The following is a 10,715-nucleotide window of genomic DNA, read 5'->3' on the forward strand; positions in this document are numbered from 1 at the left end:
TACCAGTGAATTGGTAGATCACTTGTGCTGTGATGTCATGCCCATTCCGGGCTACCCTTTTTTCTTTAGTGCTTTCTTACTTATTTCACTGAGATTCCCACTGAAATGCAAATCAGAGTCATAGCGAGTACCCTTGAGTATTGTTGGGTCTCAGCAAGGCAGTTCCACCTGTCACTACTGAACCTGATTCTCCATGTAGGCTTATTCTTGTTATAGCCATCAAACGAGAAACAATGCTGTAAACTCTCCATTGTAGGAATGGTTTTCACTTGAATGGTGTTAAGTTTAATCAAATTTCTGTATGTATGAAAATGATTTTATATATGTATGTGTATGTGTATATGTATATGTATGTATATGTATATGATATATATGTATATGATGTGGACGTGGATGTTGATATGTATGTATGTATGTATGTATGTATGTATGTATATTCCATCAGTGTTAGTTTGCAATATTAATGCTAAGCCAAAAACCAAAAAGCTTGTGCATGATGCTTCTGGTGCAGCATCCCTGTGAGGAGTGTGCATGATCTTCCTGGTGCAGCATCCCTGTGATGAGTCTTCTTGATGTTTCTGATGAAGCATGTGATGTGTCTTCATGATGCTTCTGTTGCAATTACTGATATTTCTCATCTATTCCTGATATAGTATTAATTGTGTCGCTATTAACTGCCTCTTCTTCACCAGAAACCCTGTCTGAATCTCCTTTGTGTGATATTAGTGTAGTTATACCAACTCAAGTTTAGTTAATGTTCAAAGATGATTTTTTATTTTAAAACCCATATAAAATTTGCCCTGTGAGTGTGTTGAATAACTAATTCCTATAGGTGTTCCCAACTAAATTATATGTTGCTTTATAATGAGACTATATTCTGAGATCAGTAATTTTAAGTGCTATGGTCATTCTGAGAGCATCATAGAATGTACATTTGCAAAAAAGGTAACTGCAACATCACCAGGCTATACAATCCTTAGGGAGCACCATGTAATGTGCAATCTATAGTTGTACATAAAACAGTTTTGTAGCTTGTGACTTCATCCAGAAAAATGGTAGCGTGTTGTGTCAGATAGAAAGTAAAATATCACAGCTGACTAAATGTAATGTCTTACATATTAACTAATACCAAACTACCATGTTGAATTGTTAGTCAATAAACTTTTATAATGTTAAATGTTTTTTAAAATGTTTTTAAATATTATCTAAAAGAAGACTAGGTAGGGGTAAAGAGACTTAAAGAGATGTCATTTCCCAGGAGGAGAAAATGAACAAAGGGAGAAGAAGAAGCCAATGTTAGAAGAGATGATGAACCACAGCCCGAGAAAGGAATGTATCCTGTCAAAGTGGTCAACCCTGAGCGAGCTGGAATGTGTTCACCTTTCCTTGCAAGGGTTGGAATCAGTGTGAGAATTCTCATGTAGCATTTGGACAATGACTTCTGAGCATCACTATGCAGCACTGGTTAATTCCCAAGTTGCTAAGCTATGGAATTCTCATTCGTGAAGCAAACTTAGGGAACTGGTATTTTAATTGGATTCCCAGTTCCTCTTTACTTGTATTTTAACTGGATTCCTCAGTTCCTTTTTTAGCCTCTCTAATGTCTTTACTGGAATAGGCCTTGCCTGGAATCACTGGAGTCACTACGATTCAATGGATGGGTAAGAAGACAGAAGATAAAGGATCTCACTTTACCTTTTATGCCACTATCGCCCTGCACTGCATTGGATGCCTTTAAAAGTGTTAGTCTAGGACATTAACTAAGAAATATACTTATTATGTAGAGACCATTCAGGGGCAGCTACATCTGTGATGTTATGCTGCCTCTTATTGGGGCAGAGAGAACTGATCAACCCTTTGTTGACAATGAGCCTGAATTGTTTTATCTCTTAATAGGAGTCTCTCTGAGATGAGGTGGTACTGAGGGTTAAAAGCTATATGATATGAGTTATCCAGTGATAGCAGAAAGCTCACTAGCCATTTGCCACTCTTCCTTCTAGATCTCATAGCTGGTTGTGTTTCTAGAGTCCTCCTATACCATGAGCTAAGCTAGAAGGTTTTACTAGTGCTTGGCAATCTAGTCTCCTAGGCTACAGTGTTTATTTCCAGACATTTTGCAGTTTCTAGCTGACCATCTGCAGAGTGTCTTCTATAAATCAATAAGAAATCATTGTAATGGAATAGTGCAGACAGAAGACATAGTCAGGATAACAATGTACTCTCTGCATTTAATGTGGGAAAACTGTCATATGTGAACTTGAAGTTTGTGAGTATTTTTGTGTTAGAATTAAATGCAAGAGTCTTAGAAATAGGTTTGTCCTTCCTCAACGGACTTACGCATAAGAAAATGGTTTTAAAAGTACATGACCTCCTCCATTTTCTTAAGATGTATCACAGCATTGTTACGTCCAGTTTGGTAAAAACTTTGACCTTCACTTAATAAACACTGAAGAAAATTAATGTAGACGGGGTAGAAGATTTATACTGTTTTATTTTTAAATTGATGTTTAGCTAGACTCAAAAGTAATAGTCTGTACTTTGGAGTTCCAACATACATAGCATTATCGGAGTTCCTACATACATAGCATTATATGGTGTTCTTTATTTGCCGCCCCGCCCCCACTGCCTTTTCCATCCCTCCTCCTCATCTCACCTCAGCTCTTTGTCACCCCTGGCGGTCCTCCTTAGTTCATGTCCTTTGCACGTTACCTTCCACTGTCCCAGGTCCATGCTTTCACATTGGGACAGAATGTTCTCATCTACAAAATGCATATATTTCAGTTGAGTGACCAAAAACGTTTGTCTTACAATGTTTAATATAAGTTTACAAGTCTGTGCTAGGCCACATTCATAGCTGTCCTTGGCTGTGTTTGGTCCATGTGCTTCAGACTTAGAAATTACTGCAAATATAGACCTCTTCTAGATTTTATAGTCTTCTTTTTATATTCATATCCTGAGTACAAGGGAGTATGTGGGAGGGGGAGAGAGAGAGAGAGAGAGAGAGAGAGAGAGAGAGAGAGTCTTTGTGTTATTATAAATCTACACCCCACATATAAAAGAAAACCTGATGTTTGTCTTTCTGAGTGATTTATTTCACTTAGCATCATGAGCTCTATGTCATAGTATTCTTGCTAAGACATTCATAACTTTAGCATACAGACCCATTCTACAGTGGCTGTCTCACAAGCCATAATCTTGTGTTCACAATTTTTGCTTGTCTCCCTAGGTGAGAATGGACATGAACAGGGACTTACTGCAGGATGGAGTGAAGGTTTCATAACAATCCTTGATTTGTCTCGGGACACAGCTCCATCTTCCTCAAAGACCAACTCGGGTTTTCATCCTTTGATAGCTATGTTTTTTATTTCCATTTTAATCAGTGTATGTGGATTATATGAAAAAATGAGCTGTCATCTAGTGACATTCATGTTGTCCCCACCCTCTCATTGTCCACTGTCCATCTCCATCTCCTTCCCTGATGCCCCCCACCCCGCACTTCCACGCTTTACTTTTGAGATTCTAGAAATTTAAGATGCTAGATTGTGATCTAAGGAAAACAGCATGTGACATTTGTCCTTCTGACCTTCCAGACTGGAGAAGTGAGTGGTCACCACATAATTGTAATGGGTATGCATCTGCATCTTCCTGTGGTTCTCAAACAACTGGAGTGGGGGTTAGCTCAAAAGCCATTGTCTGTGTGTGGAGAACGTTCTTCTAGATGGGCTGTTTTGTCTCAATAGAGGATGCTCCTAGCTCTGCAAACACTTGATGTGCCAGGGTGGGGGAACACCCAAGGGAGACTCCCACTATCTCAGAGAAGAAGGGGAATAGGGACAGCCTGTGGGAGGAGAATGTGGAGGGAAAGCAGAGATAGGGATGTAAAGTGAATAAAGAAAGAAAGAAAAAGAAAAAATTATTCTTCTTTTCAGAAAGTTGCTGTTATTTGTCAGAAATAGTGGCTGAAACAAATGCTTGTATTGCCAAAAAAAAAAAAAATATGTCACCCAAAAGTCACAGTAGCCTAATAGTCATTACTGGTATACTGAGGTAAATACAGATCAAAACTACATGGTACATGTTTATTGTAAAAACTAAAAACATAAGAGCTCAAATGTGCAAACTTTTGGCAATAAACCAGCAATTATCACTGTGTTCTTGTGTGTCTAAGCAATAATTGTACATGATGTCTGTCTGACACATTAATACTTGAGCAAAGAATGAAGACTTGACATTAGCATATTCAAATTGTTTCATCACAAACTAACATGATGCAAGTCACCAGGACAACTATGAATATCATGAATATCACTGAGGAGGCTTATTGATTCATTCCCTAGCATTTCTGGTGTTGATGTAGCATTGGATATAGAAGCTGATCCCATCTACCCTTACAAAGAAAGCTGATTCTCTCTCTCTCTTTCTCTCTCTCTCTCTCTCTCTCTCTCTCTCTTACACACACACACACACACACACACGCACACACATACACACGAAGAACCCTTCAGTTTTGAGCTTTTACTGATTTACATCCCAGAATGTCCTGTGAGTAGTCCTAAGTGCTGTATAAACTGTTCATGGGAAAACCTTCAGGCAAGCATCAGCTCAGGATGTCATCACCCATGTGACTTTCAACATTGCCATTATTCTTATTCCCAATGTCTGCTGTCCTAGTAACTTAATATGATCTCTCTGTTTTAATATGCTCCAGTCTAAGGACAAATACTCACCTGGCTTTACATATTTAGGTTAGGGATTTTTTTTTTTATTCCTTTTTGTACCCTTTGACTACTTTCCATTAACCTTTCTTTTCTTTTCCTTGTTGGTTGACAGGAGTCTTTTTATATCATCCAAGTTTGTTTCTTCCCAACCTAATTGATGAACTACTTAATTAGGTGACGTCAACCAGAAAAGTAGTGAGAATATGGAAAACAGCATGCTGAGGTGATGCAGGATGCTGGGATGTGTCTGCGAGTCATGGCATGGAGAAGTTTAATCTTCACACACAAGATTTTGCTCCTCCACGTGAAGAGCTTACATTGTCAAGATTCACAGGTACATCCAACTGGTACCTGCGAGACATTGTCATACACCCCTTGAATCACACAATGCGTGACTTCTATACTTCAACAGCCATTGTCTCCAGCTGTTGATACTCTGCTATAGATTCTCCAGACATCCATGAAAAAAAATGAGGAAAGGAGAAAGGATCAGAGAAAGATCAAGATTTTGTTAGGAACAAAAAAAAATACAGCTAAAGTTGTATAATTGTCAATCTTTCCTTACTGATCCTTAAATTCAAAATTCTAAAAGGTGATATAAGTACATTTTCGTAATTGATACTTATTATGGTGACCCCGTGTCTGCTTCTCAGCCATTGCCACTCTCTATAGCATTTCAACAAACAAACTTCCTTAGTAAGTCTGAGAGATTTATTCCCACTTGGGAATTGGTGTAAGAAAATTCAGAGTGTCCACATAGATAATCAGAGGTTAAACTCAAGTCAGGCCTGGATCAAGGTGAAGGCTCCAATCAGCACACCCATCTAACTCTGCCCTTGTGAGGCTTCAGCAGTGAGCTGGAACACGTAGTTTTCAAGTCTATTGATCAGGGAAATCCTAGCTAATTAAAAGAAAAGACACAATAAATGAATCACCAAACCTAAGTCTAAAACAAGGCTGGAAGGACCTAACTAACGTTATGTAGATAAGGTAGAACTTGAACTTCTCTTCAGCTAACAAAACAAGTATCTTTCCTTAAAAATCATCCTGAAGGGACAGGAGAGATGGATCAGCAGTTAAGGGCACACTCTGCTTTTATAAACTTCCACATAAAGGGCAGCTTACAAAGCCTGTAACTGTAGCTCCAGGGGATCTGGTGTCTTTTTCTATCCTCTTTAGCTACCTGAAGTCACATGCATATGCCTCCCACAAAGGTACACGTACATATACATAAGGCATAAAAATCAATCTTGTAAAAATTATATTAAAGGATCTTCTGAAGAGCTTCCCTTGGGTTCCATTTGCTCCTTTGCCCTAAGATAAAATTCCTAACTGAACTGTTTGTAGAAACGATGAAACCTCCTCATGTATTGGTGACTTTTATGTTTAATATCTGGAGGTCAACACTGATCGACGAGCTTCCCAGAAGAAATATTACATGCAAATCTACCTTCCTAGAAAGATACCAAAGGCACTGGAAGCAAGGCTCCCTGCCATGTATTTCTCTGGCGAGTGAGTCTATCTCAGGAGTATGATGGGAACAGCATAATTTATAAGTAATAAGTTAACAAAATTTGGATTCATAAGACGTATATTAACACTAGGAAGGCTCTTCTGTACCCAATTATGTGGTTACAGAGAAACCTGAACACGTTTTAAAGTTATGCTTATTATTATTATTATTTGCACATGTGCATTGTGAGTTGCTGGTAAGGCTTATTTACATTTACTTTCTGTGTGTGAGTATTCTTACCTAGGTGCATGGATGTGCGTGCTGTACATGCAGTGCCTATGGAGCCCTCAAGGTGGGAGGGCTCCAGATCTCCTAAAGAGGAGTTATCCACACTGAAAGCAGCATTGTGTGTGCTGGGAGTTGAACCCGGTCCTTCGTGAGAGCAGTCAATGCTCTTAGCCTCTGTAACATCTCTCCAGTCTCAAGGGTCAAAGTTTAACTCAATTTCTTAGCTAGCATATGACCTTAGGCAAGAGATAACCCTTTGCAAAATAATAAAGACCTTTTTGTCATGTTTTTTCTCTAATGCAACTTTGACAGAAGCAGTAATCTTTACCAAAAAGGTTTTTTAAAAAATCTTAGAGGCTTATACTTGGAATCTTACAAGAAATTGATAGAATATCAACTTTGTAATAATTTTCTAGGCCAATGCTTCTTTGTTAATAAAGTCTTAACTTTTCTGTGTAGTATGTAGACTTGAACCCATGGGTGTTCATGTAAGGTAGACCAGTGAGTGCTCTCAAACTGAGCTATATACAAAGCCATGAATTTTATTTTTTTAGAATTTTTTTACTTCTCCTGATTATATAATTTTTCCATCTAATGTGTAGCACACCTTAGGGAATGATTTGTATTTTTAGAAATATATATATATGCATATATATGTATATATATGAATGTATGTGTATTATGTATATGTATATATATAATGCAAAATAATTAACAATAATTATACACACACACACACACACATGTACACACATTTTGACATTTGTAATTACTTTCTAGCAAAATAACCCGGATTTTACAAGATAACATTCATGACACAAGCTGTAGTTTGAATAATGATGGCATATTGTGATGCTGAACATTTAGTTAATACCCACGTGTGTCTCTGTGTTCAGCATTTTACAACTGTCACAATTTTATATACACTGCCATTTTTCTGAGCTAAACACAACAGTTTCTTCTGATTGAAAATAGCTAACTTTTTAGGATTTCAGACTCCACTGACACTCTGGCTTAGCTGAGATAGGCACAGAGACCTGCTTGAAAGTACACAATGCTTCTGTATTATAGGCAGAATACAATGGCGATACAAGCTGCAGCTTCTGCCCTGACACTGTTAACATAGATGAGGTAACCTAGAATGGGTTCCATCAGGCCTGAAATAACCTAGGGTGTATTGCAGGGTGTTCTTAAAGAGTAGAAAACTGGAGTGGTGGCAGTATCAGCAGTCATTCCATGATTATGCCCCAAAATCCACAGGTTCATACTGTATTTTTAATGTGTCTGTAGGTTTTCATGTAAAGAAAATATGACTGGGGCAGGTAATGATTGAATTGGCAAGTGAACAGATTGACTAATTAAATAAATTACATATTATAATTTATATGTTTTATATGATAGTCTTTAAGTGTTTAAAATGTCAAAATTAAGACTTTAGGAGTGTAAGGTTTCAGTGATTTTTCCCCCTCTTTAGAAAGCACAAAGAATGGTTGCTTTCAATTGCTTGGTCTTTGTGACAACCTTTTTCCTTTGTGTCATTTTCCAAAACAGACTAGAAACAAAACAAAACAAACAAATGAACAAATTCCTACAAAATATGTCGTGATTGGCTACTAAGACCTAATCAAGAGCGCTCTTTAGTGACTTTCTCGATGTTTTTAACATTACCAATGTTTACTAGTGAAAACTGCTCAAAAGGCAGAATGTGTCTGAACTGGCACACGCATTGTCTTTGACCGTGTTAAGTTTTACTTCTTCTACAGGACAGTTCTCCAAGCCTCAGGAACGGAATGGCCCAAATCCTTTTGCGACCACCTTAGTACAGGAGCAGCATGGATCACGGTCTGCCTGCATTCCTCTCTTTTGTTGGGTTGTTTCCACTTGGTTGTGGTAAGGGATCTCGTTGAAGACGATGTTTCAGTAAAAAAACAAATCCTTATCATACCCTAAAGTCTGCCAGAGCTCCTGCACTTTGACCACCTGTTCAGCTGTAGCTTCTGACATGGGGTTGTCCATCCTATTTAATAAGAAGCATAAAGACACGTGGGGTTTGGTCTTACAAACGTACAGAATCTGATTGTTGGTGAGAAATCGCGAGCGTATTATGTTCATTCTTCACAGCCTTTGCTGAGACTTAGAAGCGCTGGATTTTTTTCTGTGTTCTTTTCGCCTTCCCAGAGCGCCTCCCCCGCCCCTTTCCTTATGGCTCCTGTGTGCACTAAACATTAAGCTCATTGATTACAAGGGTGGTACTGAAGTGACCTAACGGTGGGTCAGTCTTAATGAGAAAAGCGGCTGCCTGTGATGTGGCTTTGACTCGGGGCACCCCCCACCGTGTTTCTCTATGTCGGGCTTAGTCTCCTTTAAGAGACAGGAGCGTGGAAAATCGACAGAGATCCACTCGATGCCTCCCCACAGAATGGATCATGTGCATGGCTATTTAGCCCTGCAAAAGAGAGCTCATTTGCACAAATGGGAGCGAGCATAAGGAGTCCTTCAGAGAAGAATGGGGCCTTGGCAAATTTATAGACTCCCCTGAAAGAAAGTGATTACACATCATTATCCAATTGAGGCAGATTGATGGGCTGGGGTCAAAGTAATATTGCAGATCTCACCAAGGGGACAATGGCTGCTTGTCACAGGAAGGAAAGAAAGAGAAAGGGAGCCACCACACAGAGTGCCAAGGCTCCAGCTTTACTCACCGCCTTGAGAGGGCAGGGTGGGTGTGGAGTTACTTTTCTTAAGGGCCCTGTTTTATCTCATGTTACAAAGGATGTGCCATTGAGATCAAATTGGGCATTCAAATGTATCCCAATAAGAGGCATGCAAATTGCCTCAATAAGGACGGTGGCTTCCCGTGTCTTTTGATGCTAAGTGATACAGTAACAGGGATACCAAAGAAAATAGTTCACAACCGATAACCCCCACCCTCTCTGATCTTGCTTATGGAATTTAATATAAAAGAAATACAGTATCAGCGTAAAGTGTCTTAGTCCTTGCTGGCGCAACGTCGTTTAGCTGACCTCAGGGATGAAGACATTTGACTTAGAATGTTTTGTCCTGCAAAATCTCAGTCCGGAAACTGAGTAAGACATGAGCAGTTGTACTGCTGCCTGTTTCTGTTCTATGGATCCTGACGTGCTTAAAAGTTCTTTCCATGTCCGAGTTCTACATCATGAAGTACGCGAGGCGGAGAACAGCCCCGGCCACCAGTGCGGCCTTTCATCTTACTGTAGGGCTTTGGTACTTGAGATTTAAAGTATCAGGCAAACATTATTCAGAGAGGACCTGTGGTTTTGTCTCTTTTGCTTGGGTCATGAGTATATTAGCACGTGACTAAAAACAAACTAACTTATACTCTGGACATATTTTATCAGGAAGAAGTATGATCAAGATTCTTTTTGTTTTTGTTTTTCACAAAGAGGTTGATTCCTAAGCAGTAGGCTTATTTGGTCTCTCCAATTTATAGTTTTCTAAAATTAACAGTATGTGTATACAGACTATTACACATTATATTAGTATAGATTTATTTTAATCCTTGTATACATAAATATAATACACATAAAACACATGTGCTATATGCATACACACATATGAAAACTCGGTTGGTAAGAGTGGACATGTTAGCTTTTCCTTTCATGACAGAGTTATGGAATTGTAGACCCTTCCACCTATATCCTACCTTCTTGCTAAGATAAATAGGCTGAAGCTCGTGAATGCTACACTGCTGTGCATTGATACTGTAGATTTATGTTTTGCCCATTCAGATAACAGAAACATATGTCAAATTCTTAGGAGATACTGAAAACATTTTTCAGTGAAGGCTTCCTCCTTAGGACTGCTCAGTTTTATGTTTCCCTGATTACAGGGTCTTCCCTGTCTCTAATGAGCTCTTAATGAGCTGTCAATTGCTTATGCAAATGGGGAAAGAAACAGACATGGAGGAGATGACAGATATTCGGTTAGAACGTGACCTGTCTGACCTCTCCAAGTTATTAAATATGTAAATTGGCCCAACTTAATAATTGGCCTTGATCGTCCTCTTCCTTCTGTCGTTTCTTCAAGGTGTCTGATTAAAAAGGACCTTCGACATCACTCTTTCCCTTAAAAGTACTAGTTTTGTGTTTGAAAAGATTGATTACATAGTTAAGGTTCTCTCTATGTTGAATGTCCTGGATTCCTTCAATGAGAAATGAGAAATCTAACTGAGAATCTTTGTGTTTTTATTTGTGAGTTGTACAAGACCATATGCATAG

The sequence above is a fragment of the Grammomys surdaster genome, unplaced genomic scaffold (genome assembly GCF_004785775.1).
Source record: "Grammomys surdaster isolate TR1022 unplaced genomic scaffold, NIH_TR_1.0 137, whole genome shotgun sequence".
In the NCBI taxonomy this organism is placed as follows: Eukaryota; Metazoa; Chordata; class Mammalia; order Rodentia; family Muridae; genus Grammomys; species Grammomys surdaster.